Source organism: Solanum lycopersicum, chromosome 5 (genome assembly GCF_036512215.1).
Source record: "Solanum lycopersicum chromosome 5, SLM_r2.1".
Taxonomy (NCBI): domain Eukaryota; kingdom Viridiplantae; phylum Streptophyta; class Magnoliopsida; order Solanales; family Solanaceae; genus Solanum; species Solanum lycopersicum.
In genome coordinates, this window is record NC_090804.1 from 53,279,376 (window position 1) to 53,295,876 (window position 16,501).

The window sequence follows — 16,501 nt, forward strand, 5'->3', positions numbered from 1 at the left end:
AACAAGTTCGATATGAAAGACTTAGGAGTTGCTGATTTGATCTTAGGGGTCAGGATTATCAAAACTCCCCAGGGACTAGCATTATCTCAATCTCATTATATTGAAAAAGTATTGGATAAGTTCAATTACTTGAATTTCAATGTAGTCAAAACTCCAATTGATTTAAGTTGTACATTTAAAAAGAATGAAGGTCAAAGTGACTCTCAATTGGAATATGCCAGAGTGTTGGGAAGTTTGATGTATATTATGAATTGCACACGACCAGATATAGCATGTGCTATTAGTAAACTGAGTCGGTACACTAGTAATCTGAATCAAACTCACTGGATGGCTATGAAACGTGTGTTGGGTTATCTAAAATGGACACAACATTATGCTTTGCATTATAATAAATATCCTGCTGTGATTGAAGGATATAGTGATGCAATTGGATCACCGGGTCAAATGATGTAAAATCCACGAGTGGTTATGTATTCATACTTGGTGGAGGAGCTGTTTCTTGGAAATCTTCCAAACAGACATGTATTGCTCGCTCCACAATGGAATCTGAATTCATTGCTTTGGATAAGGCTGGTGAAGAAGCAGAATGACTCCGGAATTTCCTAGAGGATATTCCATTCTGGCCCAAACCTGTCGGACCAATTTGCATACATTGCGATAGTCAAGCAGCAATAGGTAGGGCAGGGAGCGTTATGTACAACGGGAAGTCTCGTCATATACGACGTAGACATAACACCATAAGACAACTGCTCTCTAGTGGAATTATCACAATTGACTATGTAAAGTCAAGCGATAATGTGTCAGATCCACTAACGAAAGGCCTAGTGAGAGAGGCAGTTGAAAGATCATCTAAGGGAATGGGTTTACGGCTTAGGACAAGTCAGCATGACGGTAACTCTATCTAGCAGACTGGAGATCCCAAGAACTAGATTCAAGGAGAAAAACAAAGTTGTGGCTGACGGTTCGACATTGTCAAATAACTCAATCCATTCTCATGATGAAGACAATGTTCAGGAAAAGGTTAAGACTTTAAGGCTTGTTAATGAGGTAATAAAGCTTAAAGTTTTTAATGATTTGCTAAGTTTGGTAGATTTGACCAAATAGTGTATCTACGAGATGACACGGTTAGAAATAACCTATGTGAGTGTGAAGTGGAAGCCGCTTCAAAGAGAATTTATGTCAAAAGCCTATTCTCTATACACTCATGAAACCAGGAGGTGTTCATGGCTGAAACGAACACAACCGTAAGAATCATAAACAGTAAAGGGTTAATTGTGTGACATATGGTTGTCTAGGTATACACCAAAGTTCGACGGTTCAAAGATATCACATCTACCGATTGACCGAGTATATCCGACATATGTTCACTACGGAAAGTCCAAGGGGAAACCTACTTATCCAGATGCAATTAATCCTTGCTTGTAAAGTACACAATTGTCCGTGCATTCCTATGTTATAACTATTCCCCATCAATGTGGGGGATTGTTGGATATGTAGCAAGAATTGATGGGAAATAGAGGGAAGGAGAGGAATTTGAAAGGTTTAGAACTTGAAAGGTTGGAAACTTGAAAAGTCCTCTAATGCTTTATTGAAAAAGGCAATAGTCCCTCATCGGTAATGGAAAGGAAAATAGGAGAGTTTAAATAAATAAACACTCCTATTAATTGTTAAAAGGATTGGAAAGAGGGACCCCCCTCGCGCCGTCGTCGTCGCTCGCTTCGGCTTCGGCTTTGGCTTTGGCTTTGGCTTTGGCAAATGATCGATCGAGTGACCCGTTTTAAATTCCGTTATATTCAAAATTTCCCGCCATGACTGTTCTGAAAGGTTGCAACTTTCAGGAACAGTCAATACCATTTGAAAGTTTGCAACCTTTCATTAATGGTCGTGTTAATTCTGAAAGGGTTGCAACCTTTCAGAATATATTCTTCTTGCCTATAAATACCATTCAGTCTTCAGAATATTAACTACGAATTTTTCTGATCTTCCTTCTTCTTAAAAACATATATTTCTTCGTGTACTTTCCTGCTGTGGATTGATTCGCTGACAGTAGAGTTTTTGGTATCTATACTCTACTGATTAAAATCATTTTACCCTGGGAGGTTATATTCCAAATCAAACCTCGGATACTAGAGGGGAATAATTTCCTTAAGGGGACACTGTGAATTCAGTGGACTTGATTTTCTTCCTAAATTTTCAATAAGAGTATTCCAGATTCTGGTACGTTTTTTTACAGATTAAATTATTTTTTACAAATAAACTTCTGTTCATCTTATTTACTGGTTATAAAAAATTCTCAGTTACTTTGTGTTTCTGAATGATTTATTAGAATCAGTAATTTCTGATTTTATAACACAGGTTGGAAACAAAACAAAAACATGAACAAATAAAAATAAATATACAAGGAACAACAAAAAGCTCAATACATGTTAACATGAGAACTGGTACCATTCACCAAAGAGGCAATTTGACAACAACAAGTCTATTGTACAATTCTAAACATTCAAGGAATTTAAAATGAGTACAGAAATTCAAATTTTACTTAACAATGTAAACAAAATATAATTTTTCTAGCTAAGATATATTTTAAACAAGTGGTGAACGTCAAATATCCTTCAATAGAAAATAAAATATGCATACTTTGTTAAATCTCACTAAATAGAAAAAGAAGATAAAAAGAATGATCAAACCACTTAAGTCTATAGGAACTAAATATGTACGAACAAGTGATTGTATGCTTAGTCTCCTAGTACGGTAGGTCAATGAAGTTGTTACTAAAAGAAATTACACTTCAGGTGGAATCACTTGTTTGAAAGGTGGAAAAATTGAATGGCAAAGAGAGCAGGCTTGGGAGGGAAGGAACGGAAAATTGTCATAGATGATCTCCGTTGACAGAACAATGGGCTAAATAGCGAAAAGAGTTCATTGAGCAAGACTGAATTTCTAATGCATCGACAAATTGATCAAGACAGATGATAACATTTCCCCCCCTCTTTCTTACTGATAGGGTAATTGATGAGTCCAAGATTTGGATTCATTTGGATCTATGTGTATATAAATTTAGTGTCCTCAAATGCCTAATTTGTGCAATAAATTGATGTTAAATCCGTAATTTTCATGTATATGGGTGGAATAACAAAGCGAGGACACTAATAGGAAAAAGAACAACACAAGTTGGAAAATGGGGGGAGAAAAGCAAGCCTAACGATTTCCAAAAGAACTCTGCGAACCGCCAAATTGCCCTTGGACCGCCTAAATTTATAGAACACTAAGCCTAAAACAGGAAAAACTTAGGTGAACTGCGTTCCCTGTCGGCGAGTCGCTGACTGCTTCGAAGATTGTGTCACCGAACATATTGGTCTAGACTAAGGTAAAATAGAATTAGCGAGCTAAAAGACTAAAGGGCGTATCGCAGAAATGATTGGGGATCCCGATCTAGATTGCCTAAACTATAATGCTAGAATGAGGAAAATGCGAAGAAAGAAGACGATAGGCAAGGATGATCGGCGATTTGCTGACTGGTCGGCAAACCAATCTTTCCTCGCCGATTGACCCCAAAAAGCCTTACCTAAAATCAGTATAAATTGATTTTTGGAAGAGAGAAAACATTCAGTCACTGTGAGGAACGAAATAGAGAGAACAAAAACACTACTCTTGTTGATTTTAAGCAATTTTGGCAAGATATCTCAATTGGACATGGTAATAGAAAAGATATTATCATCTTAGAACTTTGATTTTCAAATACCTATCCATGGAGCAAGTAGTAGGTATTGAATTTCTTTCTTTTACGAAGATTGGCAAAAACCATGATTTTGGGGTTTGATAAATTAACCAATTGTTGAGTTTGACTTGATGGGTATTAGCTATTATCGATTTTGCTGTTAATTTGAAGCGGGTCTGAGTTATTGTTGTGGTTTAGCCTCTATATTGTATGTTTATTTCAATATAATTTAGGGTTTTATGCTTGCTTGAGAAAGTAGTGTAAAACTAAGTTGATAAGTTGGCACCCATAGTTAGTGGGTCATGATGGTTTCAGCTTGAGAAAGTGAAGCCCAATTTTCATCCTATGTATTCATCTTAAGAGAGTGGATGTGGTGAGGTTGTGGACTGATCTTTTTATGTAGTGCGATGAGGTTCGACAGAACTTAGTGGAAACAAGGTAATTATTCAAGAGAAAAGTGCCTCACCTAAACTCCATCTTACCCATGAAGAACTAGCATTTTTGGTTAGTGATTTGCACCCGTTGAGTTGAACTTAGCAGTTGGTTAGTGATAAATGTTTCAAGGACACTTCTTCCAATTTTAAGTGTCAACAATCGCCCTAGTCAGTATAAACCCAACTAAATGAGTTGGGGTCGAATCCCACACGGAGTGGTACGTGTTCGAGAATTAATTAGAAAGTATGAATATGATCAAATAAACCATATTAATAGGAATTATCGAATAAAGACATAAATTCAAATAAGGAGGTGACACAAATGTTAAATAAGGGAGTTATGGTTTAAACTATCAACTATAGACAACAAAATCAATACAGAATAACAATAATGAGACGGGTTCTTGGGATGCTATTCGATTATAAGCTGATATTAATTGCAACAATAAGGAAATAGTAGTATATTAGTGAATAAGCTAACCCATGGAGGGGATACATTTCCTCTTAAACAATTTAACCGGAATCAAGTTGATTTCTCTCGAACATCAACAAACAAGCAAATAAGACCAACCCACACCTTAGTCCATTCACTCTGTCGATAAGAATGTGTTGGATTGAGTTTAAGGTTCACTCTCTTAAGTCGAACCCATGTAAACCCAATATCTAGTGACCATCAATCAATAAACTTAGTTTTAAACCCCTTTGTCTCGAGCAAGCCTAAAAATACAAGGGTAGAACTACATTTTCAACTACAATTCTTAAATTAATTCACACTTACTAATTGAACTCACTTCTAAACATCATATAAACTAAAAGTTAGCAATACACATAAACTAAATCAACCCATAATCACATAATCACACCCCAAGTATTGGGGTTTTCTATAGACATCATAAAACGATAAAAATTGTTACCAAATTGATTTTCCATTAAATATGTAAACTTGATTTAGTATTTACAATGGTCCAATGAGAAGAATGTTAAATACCCATTTCCAATTTCTCAAATGTGGAAAACCTCAATTCTTCAAAGCTCGGGAAAACTAGATAAAACTTGTCTCAATACTCAGAATAATCGATATAATGAAAATTAGGTAACTGGTTGATACTAAAATAAATGTTAAAAAATGTATCTATAATTGCCAAAAATGTGTTGCGAAGAGTCACTTGGTGAAGTAAGTCGGCCTTCAGCATCCTCAAGGTCTTAACTTTGGATGATCCAACACTGCATTGGGGAACCACTGGTGATCCACCCACTGCACCATTCTCTTGCCAACTTAGTTCTTTCCTTCAGGGCTTGGCACAATGGAACTTTAGGCAGTCAAGTCGCCATTTGACGACTCGCCAAGTGGACTTGACGATCATTAGACGTGCTTTTCTTCATTCTTTCAGCTCGCTTAGTCCCATTTTGTAAATTAGTGTTCTTGCTTTGTTCCTTAATCCATATACCTGTAAATAAAGGGTTTTATATAAGTTTATTGGCACAAAATAAGCCTTTGAGGACACTTAATCATGGTAAATAAAGCCCTAAATGAGTCCAGATCTTGGATCATCAACACCCCCAATTTATTCTTTTTGTTTGTCATCAAGTAAAACTCAAGTTTAGCAGTTCAAAAAGGATGTCTCAAAGAGTTCTATAAAAGACTCAATTAGAAATGCACATAACAAGACTCAACTTATTATGCAAGGATCAATTGTGCACTCAAAGATTCTAGTTGCGACTCACCATTATCAAAGATTTTGAAGTTCAAAATACTCGCTTCAAATGCAAGTTCAAGCTCAATAAAGTTACTCAAATTCCCTCATGCAAAGATGATTCCATATTCACACACAACTTTTCAATAATTTATTGAATAGCTCCGAAATCACATACAACTCTCATACTCACAAAGATAAACACATGCATGAATTCACCCATAAGTTTATCCTTATTTTCCAATCAACATTCACTTGAGATCATTCAAGATCAAAAAGGTCTTTTAAAGTCTTGTAACAATATAGAATGTAAATGTATGGTCATTTAGGTTTAGTGGTTTCTATCCTCATGAAATGTGGTATGAACATCACTTCGTTCCTTTTCTTCAACATTCTCATTCATGATCAAAGTTCACTTTATTATTCACTTTCCATGGAATACTGGACACCCCATTTCTTTTGCAACTTTCACAACTTTATTTCATAACTAGTTTTTTTTCTCTTTTTTTTTTGTATGAAAGGGTTCCATATGTTTCAAGATCATGGGGAAAAAGGGGGACTTCTATGCACTTCTTTATTTACCTTCTTCTTTCACCACACCCACAAGTTAGGATTTTGGCCTAAGTCGTCTATTCAAACAAACAAATTATGGGTGAATGGATAAAGAGGGGTTATAATTGCATCAAGTTTCTTGCATGAAAAGGATAAGGCTAAAAATTGGAGTACAAGAAAAGTTCACACACTCGAAAGGCTGGCCACAAAAAAGGTATAATGTCAAATTGGTTCACTTTTCAAATTTTTTGGATAAGATCATTTCAAGAGCTTGCATCACTTAGTCAACCGGACCAATGGGGAAATTTCTAGGTGTCATCACACAGGATTCACGGTAAGCTCATGACACAAGGCATTGACACTAATTTCAAACAACACTCCACACTTTCTCTAGTTTGCAATATTCATTAGAAGAGACTCATTCGATAACCGACTAGTCACAACGAGATGCAAAAAGTTCACATATTGTCTACGCAACTTCATTTGACCTCATTGTAGTTGCACATTCATTTTTTTTTGATTAAGAACACTATTCAAGTCATAAGTATTGATCATAACCATACTCAAATTTGCACAAGAACAACCACAATAAAAACAACAAGAGGTGGCAAAACTTTTTTAGAAGGATGAAAAACAATTTTGCAATCAAAATAAGGGGCCATAAGCTTGAACATTGACAAAACAATGTCAAAACACAATTTATATAACAAAAACCCAATATATACAAAAAAAATTATAAACACAAGAGTAGGTATGTAAAAACCTCACCCCACCACAAAAAAAACAATTGGTCCTCAAATGCAACAAAATACTAAAAAGACAATAAATATGATAGAGTGGGGAAAAGAAAATCCCGTCTACACAGTTCTTCCATCTGTTGATGCATCAGTGCCCGGTGTCACATCGGTATCACTTAATTCACTAGGGCCTACCATGGATGTGTCTATTAGCGATGTCTGAATCAATGACTCTACAATTGTTTTCTCAATTTTAGGCAGGTCTCCATAGATGGTCTCCTCTGGTACCTCTATCTGATCCTCATCGGCCTCTGCCTCTGACTCATCAACTACTATGTCATCCATCTGTACGTCTCCAGTGGTGGTTGGAGAAATCTTAGAAGTAGTCGGGGCATCCACATTATCAGCTACCTCTAGAAGTGAAGTGAAGTCAATGGACTTCAAGTAGTCCACATCCTTTCTCAAATCATTGACCTCGAAATTTAAAGCCGTCAGCTTTGATATCACCCCCTGTCTACTCTCTCAAGTCTCAACTCTCGCTGTGATAGTGTCAATAGATGCTCGTAGGGGTGTTAGTTCAATTAGAATAACCCTCTCGATCATCTATGGTACCACAACCTCTAATCGAGTAGCCCTCATATCCATTGAATGGTCTAAGTGCCCCATATTTATGATAGTTGGTTGAGTAATCCTTGAAGGCTGGGAAGTGGTAGAAGTACTAGGAGCCTAGGAGGAAGAAGTGGAAGCAGGTGTAATTGAAGGTCCGGAGGCCGGAGTAGTCAAAGACACTTCTACCAGAATCCTCACAACATCAATCTCTGGGGATGTTTCCACCAAATCTTCTCTCGTCCTATCTGTCTCCTCCCGCGTGTACTCGTCTCTATATGTCGAATGTCTGTGTAGGATGTGGAGTTTCCTCAATATCTCTTGTCTCATCACGAGGAACTCCAACACACCGTCATACCTCTATAATCAAGACCGGGAAGGAAAGGGACGTCTGATATTATTTTGCTCTCAAGGCCATCTCCTCCTCAATGATGAGTCACACGCTGAGTGTCTTCTTTGATATTATGGATTCTATATAGCCGCCATTGGGTGGAAAAAGATGGACTAGTTCTGTGAAGGCATGATAGAGGTGTTGATGAACCCAAACTAGTACATAGTGGCAATGTTCAAGTCCTTCTTCTCTATGTGAGATCCTGCCTCAACCCACCTCGAGGTAGTATAAGAAATCAAGGGTGCAAGCCTCAAGTCATCCAGTGACATTGTTGTAGACAAACCTTCATATGATAGTGTAGAACCTAAATTCCTGTCGAGTACATTATTAATGCTATATCGCTGTTGCACCCTACTTCCTTCCCTCGGACCATGAAAGATTTCATTGGCACGAAGACACTAACTTTGTTCTTTCCCTTAAGTATCATGTCACCGTATGCCATGTAGAACTCCCAAAACCATGTAGGATATAAGGTCCTTGATGCCCGGTGAACTTCTCAAACCAATGATATTGGAGTGTGTCCCTCACTGTGGACTATCTACCCACTAAGCCCTATGTGGATAACAACTTCTCCTCAAGAATTGTCCACAACCCATAAGTTTTTAATTTTTTGAGTATCTAGGGAGGAGGAACCTATACTGGTAGCACTAGGACCATAGTCATTGCTAAAGCTGGCACTGTATCTGTTGTAGGAGGGGTGGCCGTTGAAGCTCTCGATGATTCAAGGTGATACCTAGCACGAATCTCCGCTCGCCTAGACTATAGAGGCTGGTCATCATCGGACTCAAAGAATGAAACTTGGGAGTTGAAGGAATCTCCCTCGTTTTTGATGTTGTGCTTCAGAACCTCAGATATAAGCCTCTTGCCCTTGGCTTGCCTACCTTGAGAGGTACATCTTTCCCTTTTTAGTGGGATTTGCTGCCCCTTCATTAATCACTATGGCTTGTTCTCTTTTACGGGGCAGCATGTCAAAGTTGGTTCTAGACATATATACAAAATCATCATAGAAAGTTAGATACATTTCAAGACAAATCACTTAAATAATCATGTAGACAGACTAACCGAATCGACCGGTGAGTCACCGAATCACTTTTGAGAGCCATATATGGCTTGCTGAAAGGATTGGCCCAAAAATATTCTAAAAGAGAGGCCTATTGGCGATGTGAAGGCCCACTCGGCAAATCGCTGACATCATTTGATGAGCAAAGATTAGCCCACCAAAAATTATAGTGCATTTTAGGGGTTAAGGGTGGGAAAGGGTGACCAAAGTAGACATTTGGCACGTCGGCGTGTGCACTGGGGAAACTCAGGATTCTCACCGAAAGTTACTGATCCCACACTCAATAATCACATGAAATTAAAAACAATAAAGGGGGATTCGGCGAACCGCCGAGTGGTTTGGCAAGCTCGACCGAGCTCGCCAAACTACCCAACATGCTATTTTCAATCCCAACTTTCAAAAATTAACCTCGCAGGCGTCGAAAAAGAAATCAAACCATGCACCAATTCAATTTAATCTAGACGCATAAGACCCATGCCATCGGGGTACTCAAACTTTCCCCGGTCTGGCAAAAATTTGGTCATTTGACGACTTAAGCCCTTAAGAATGACGTCAAATGCTCCACCACTGAGCAAACCACATCATTTAGACAAATTTGGGTTACTCAGACTTCATCTGACCGTACCCAACAACAAATAAGCACAAACCAAAAATTTAGATCAATTTTAAGGCACAAATTTGGGATAATTAACAATTAGAAATTTAGGAATGATATCGAATTTAATACAACAAAACAATCAAAGTACTATAGATTCAAAGAGGCCCAACATAATCCATAACAATATATTACAATGCAATTGAGTTTAACGTTAATTTATGAGTTTGGGTTCGGAAAAACAACCTTCAATGCCGAATATATGAATTGAAATGCTAGGTGGTAAAATGTCCAACTCCAAACCCAGGATCAATAACCAAAAAGTATTAACAACACGAAAATGTAGAAAACATAGTGCGGGTGTGATTTTAGAAAGTTAAAAAGTGATAAAATGTGAAAGAGTTTGAAATTTCAAATCTTTGGACTTTAAAAATCTGCCTAGTTCTTTCCCTTTGAGAGACATTAATTTTCTTTGCAAAACCACTCAGTGATATCCTAGTGGTCACTTACCTCGTTGAGTTTACATGACCTTCAGTTAATTAAGGGGTCCAAACGGAGGACTAAGTCGTGATCATAGGCCTGTTCAATGAAATGTAGATTTTCGATGGCCCGCCAAATTTTACAGACTCTACATTCTGATTCCTTGAGTCCAACGGTGGTCCAAGTCGAGTTGGCTAACTGTTTCAGCAAGTCCCTGAGTGGGCCATTTGCTCGCCAACCTGCACTTTTCAAATACATTTTACTTGAACTTGAAAAATCAACACATGATTATTTCAAAACAAAAATAAAGCAATAAATACTTGGGTTGCCTCTCAAGAATCGCCTTAGATAACGTTGCGGCACGATACAAGTCTCACTCAAACTTCATTCCTGGGGTTTGTAATAGTACCATTAGGCAGTCCCACATTTTGTTTGGGGTAGAGATGAGATAACATATGACCCAATTATGTCTCTAGTAGCTGAATAGATATGGAATGAGAAACAGTCATCTAATTCAACAGTGAGACATTCTCTTTTATCTCTTTCAACACTCTATCATGTTCTTCGACTTTGTGGAGAAACAATGAGAGTATATCTTCTACTTGTCCGCCCTCATAATCTTTAATCTTTCTACTCTTGTGAGGAGGAATGTACCAATATTTATCTTTGTATGATACTCCTTATTCCATTATCTTTCTGTCCAAGAGATCTACTTGAGTCAATAGTGTTTCCAAGATTTGGTCGTTCTCAGTCTCCTTGTTGGTCTTAGTCATGTGATCAAGGAGTTGGGTTTATATTGTATAGGGTCATCGTACGAGATCACCCATAGAAAGTTGGCTATCGAGAAGTCGTATGAGATCACCTTGAGAAAGTTGGTCAGCCACTCTTTTGTTCTGAAGACTAAGACCTATATAGAAGCAGTCTAGTAGAATTTTATATGAGATTTTATGAGTTGGGCATTGCAGAAATTGTCTTGAATCTCAACTACATTTCATTGATTGCCTCACCCTCCAATTTCCTGAAACTTAGGATGTTATCCCAAAGAATAATTATTTTTGCTGAAGGGAGACTCACTTGGTTACCATTACTACAAGATATGATCTTTTCTTCCATTCTAAACAACCAAAGCACAAAGCAAAACTAAATGTAAGTAGATTAAACTATGACCAAAAAGTGAAAAATTCAACTTCATCCAAAAAATCTCAAACAACACCACTCCCAACAGCGGTGCCATTTGATTAGCATTTCAAGGACACTTCTTCCAATTCTAGGTGTCAACGATAGCTAGTCAGTATAAAATCCAACTAAATAAGTCGGGGTCGAATCCCAGAGGGAGCGGTACATGTTTAAAAATTAATTAGAAAGTATGAATATGGTCAAATCAACAATTAGAATAGACATTATCAAATAAATACATAATCGAAATCAGGTAGTGACACACATATTAAAATAAGGGATTTTTAGTTTGAACTATCAACTATAGATAACGGAAATCAATACGAAATAACAATAATGATGCAGGTTCTTGGGATGTGATTCGATTGTAGGCTAATATAGACAAATGGTAATTACAATTTTTAGGAAATAGTTGTATATTAGTGAGTTAGCAAAGCCATGGAGGGGATAATTTTTCACTCGAACAATTTACCCTGAAACAAGTTGATTTCTCTCGAACATTAACAAGCAAGCAAAATGAGACCATCCCAAACCTTAGTCTATTCATTCTCTCGAGCTTAATGTGTTGATTGAGTTTAGGGTTCACTCTCTCGAGCTTTACCCATGTCAACCCAAAACTTACTAACCTCAATCAATAAGCTTAGTTTTAAAACTTCTCTCCAAAAACACAAGGGTAAAACTGCATTTGCAACTACGATTTTTATATTTAACCACAGTTACCTATTAAACTCACTTCTCAACCGCATTTAAACTAACTATTAGCAATAATCATGATAAAATCAACCCATCATCAGATAATCACGGCCTAAGAATTGGGGTTTTATCTAGATATAAAAAAAGATTAAAAGTATTACCAAATAGAGTTCCCATCAACTGGGTAAGATTGATTTAGTCTTCATAATGGTCCAATTTGAAGAATCAATGACCCACTTCCAATTTCTCAAAAGTGAAAAATCTCAATCTTCAAAGCTTGGGAAAACTAGAGAAAACTTGTCTCAATCCTCAGAATAATCAATCTAATGAAAATTAGATAATTAAATGATACTAAACTAAATGTACAATAATATTTTTTACAGTCATAAAAAATGTGTTGCGAAGAGTCACTCGGCGAATTAAGTCTGGCTCGCCAAAACACTCGGCGATCCACCCTTTGCTCATTTTCATCGCCCTTCTGCCTTGACTTTCAGCATTCTTAAGATGTGTAACTTTCGGTAATCTAACACCGCATAGCATAAGAACTTGCTATCAACAGGCTGCTCCATTGTCTCACCACTCGGTTCTTTCTTTCGGGGCTTGGCACACACAGAAATTTAGGCGGTTAAATAGACATTCAACGACTCGCTAAGTGGACTTGGTGATCATGCAACATGCTTTTCTTCATTCTTTCAGCTCGCTTTGTTCCTTTTTAAAAATTAGTATCCTTACTTTGTACCTTAATCAATATACTTGGAAGTCAAGGGTTTTACAGTATTTATTTGCACGAAATAAGCATTTAAGGACACTAAGTCATAGTAAATAAAGTCCTGGACGAGTACAAATCTTAGACTCATCAATTAGTCAATCTACCAAGCATCTTTATCATATTTGGTTGTTCATAGTTCATAGTGGAAGTTGTTTTCTAGTTTAAAATAAAACCACTCATTTCGGAATTGTGATTACTCCTCCAATTTGGTCCATATATTCTTAAAACTTTTATTCTTTCAGCTACAAAAGTCACTGTTATAAATTCATATTTGAATTTAAAATGAAACTACTCAATATGAGATCAACCCCAAATCTATTGTTGGGTTTATACTGCTTAACGATCGTCTACACCTACTACTGGATGAGGTGTAGTGGATACATTTATCAAAATGGCGTTGCTGCCAGGGAGTAGAGTTGTTTAGAATTTCTTTGTCAAAGTTTAATTTGTGAATTTGTAGATTATAGTGGAATCTATGTAGGTTATGTTCTGTTTGTGTTGGTTGTGGTGAGTAGAAAAGAAAATGAGTGCGATAGAGATGAACAATAGACAAGCGAGTCACCAAGATGATATTTATCATATCCATAGTGTGAACAATAAATTCCAATTGGGTGGAATTGGTACAATTTGGCTACCATCACCCAAAAAGGATGCTATATTTGACGCTACGAGCACAACTCTCCATATCTTTCAAATGAAGGGACCCTATAGAGGGTTGACTCTTGAAGACCCACATAATCATGTGTGGAATTTTATAGTTGTTTGCGCAGTCCGTTCTCATTCAAGAATGTCCGCAAGAATCAATCCGGATCAGTTTATTTCCACTATCTCTGACAGGGGAAGCTAGAAAACTGTTGGTTGAGTTAACAAAGAATTCCATCACATTGTGGGATGAGCTTACCACGAAATTCAACCCGAGGTTCTTTCCCCCATCAAGGATGATGAAACTCAAAGATAACATTCATGGTTTCAAGAGATTAGAGGGTGAACCCATTCATGAAATGTACTAACGTTTAAGAAACTCCTAATTCAATACCTGACTCAGGGACTACTAGACAATATGTTTCTATAATACTTTTACCAAAGTCTTGATTTGGTAAATAAAGAAGTGGATGATCAATTGGCTCGAGGTGGGATAATGTTGCAATCCTTTGATATGGCTTCATTACTTTTTGATGACATGATAAAAATAAATCTAGATTGGTATAATCAAGATGATCAAGTCTCTCCCTTTTGCTTTAGAATGACCCAAGAGCAAGTTTATAAGGAAAAAGGAAGGTATGAGAACATCGAGAAGAATTTATCCCAAATGGAGCTACTACAAGCACAAGCATTAGGGAATGTGAAAAATCCCAAAGGAACAAGGGGAGTATTTAGAGTTAAGGAGGTTTCTTTCTCGAGCTATTTAAAACCGAGGATACTCAAGGTTTGAACTCTAATAGATATGATGAGGGTTTCCACTCATGCTATTTAAAGCAGACGAGAATCAAGGTTGGAACTCTCACAGAGAAGAAGAGAAAAGAAGATACTATCGAGAATGGGCCAAGCAAAGTGATTCTTGGAGAAGAGAGGATGATTATGAAGAAGACCACAACCAATAGAGTGAGAGCCCAAAGTCAAAGGGGAGTGCAAGTAGTCTCCGAATGGACGACTTATTTTCTCGTATCCTTGACAATGTTGAGGGTTCGATTTATTTGCTTAAAGGGATGAAATTCAGTTTCTCGTCATTAACAAATAGGGTGAACTCTCATGCTGACGCAATCAAGCTACTTGAAGGTTAGTTGAGTCTACTTTCAGCACAATTGAAAAAAAATGATAGGGGACGGCAAAACCATACACATCACAACTTTTGGGGATGGGGTGATAGAGGTCCGACTATGGTTATGCATAGTGGGAGAGTAGCGGTAGGTGATATGGAGGGTAATAATAAAGAATAATATAATGAATAAGACAAAGGTGTTGAGAAAGAATAGAACTGATTCAACAAAGCATTGCCAAAGAGTTACAAACAGATGCATCAAAAGGCACGCCAATGTCAAAAGTTGTGCAACCTCTTCCCAAAATCACTCCTCTATTTCCCAAACGTCTTAAGAATAAAAATGAGGATAAAAAGTTCAAGAATTTCTTATCGGTGTTCAAGACATTATCAATTAATCTCCCTCTAGTGAAGGCAATGTTGGAGATGTCTGGTTATGCCAAGTTTATGAAGGAGTTAGTCACAAAGAAAAGAATCTTGGACTTTGAAACAATTGAAGTCTCTCATACTTGTAGTGCAATCATGAATAATGAGATGATAAAAAAGAAAGAAGATCCTGAAGCCTTCATCATTCCTTGAACAATCAGTATGCTCCAATTAGCCAAGGTCTTATGTGATTTAGGATCAAGTATAAGCCTAATGCCGTATGTAATCTGTAAGCAACTTGGTTTGGTTGAACAAAAATCCACAAAAATGAGGTTTTTGATGGAAGTTCGATCTATGAAGCACCCTATGGGAATACTCTATCATTTCTTGGTAAAGGTTGACCGATTAGTTTTATTTCCGGCTGATTTTATCATCCTTGATCATGGGATTGATGCGTAAATTCAATTATTTTAAGAAGACCTTTCTTGGAAATCGGGAGAGAATTAGTAGATGTTGAAAGTAAAGAGTTAAAGTTCCGGGTGAATAGAGATGAAGTAACCTTTAATGTGTGTAAGTCTACGAAGCACCCATGTGATATTCATGTGGTTTCGACTATTGATTTAATTTATGAAGCTATGACTAGTGTTAGCCATTTGATGTGCATGAGTAATCCACTTGAAGCGGTACTTGCCAAATATGATGAATTTGAAGTCCGAGGTTATGATGAGGTAGTAGCTACCTTTTTGGGTTTGGGGAATTTTCGAAGACTCCATTAAAGTTGGATATCGATCTAAAGAATCAGGAAAATCCTCTGCCAAAGCCATCAACGGAGGAACAACCAAAACTTGAGTTAAAAGTACTTCTCTCCCATATTCTTGGGGGAAAATAAAATCTTTCCCCCAAGTGAAGTTGATCTTTGAAGTGTTGAGAAGATACATCTAAGCCATTGGATGGACTATCACTGACACTGTGTCCATATAGCCTAACATTTGTACTAATAAAATTCAGCTTGATAGCAAATATAAGCCGAGTGTTGAGCATTAAAGGAAATTGAACCAACAGATGCAAGAGGTGGTGAATAAGGAGATAATAAAGTGGTTGTATACATGGTTGATTTACCCTATTGTGTATAGTAAGTGGTTCAGTCCGTTCCAATGTATACAAAAAAAGGATGCATCATGGTGGTCCCAAATGAAAAGGGGGACCTTGTTTCTATGATATTGGTAACCGAATGGCGAGTATACATGGATTACCAGAAATGGAACTTATGGACCAAAAAATATCACTTTCGATGCCCTTTATGGATTAGATGTTTGATCAAATTTTAAAAAGAGGATGGATGGTATTGCTTCTTGGATGGGTACTCCGACTATAATCAAATCTTTATTGCTCCAAAAGGTCAAGAAAAAAACCACTTCCACTTTTCCTTATGGGAATTTCACTTTCAAAAGAATGTCGTTCGGCCTGTGTTATG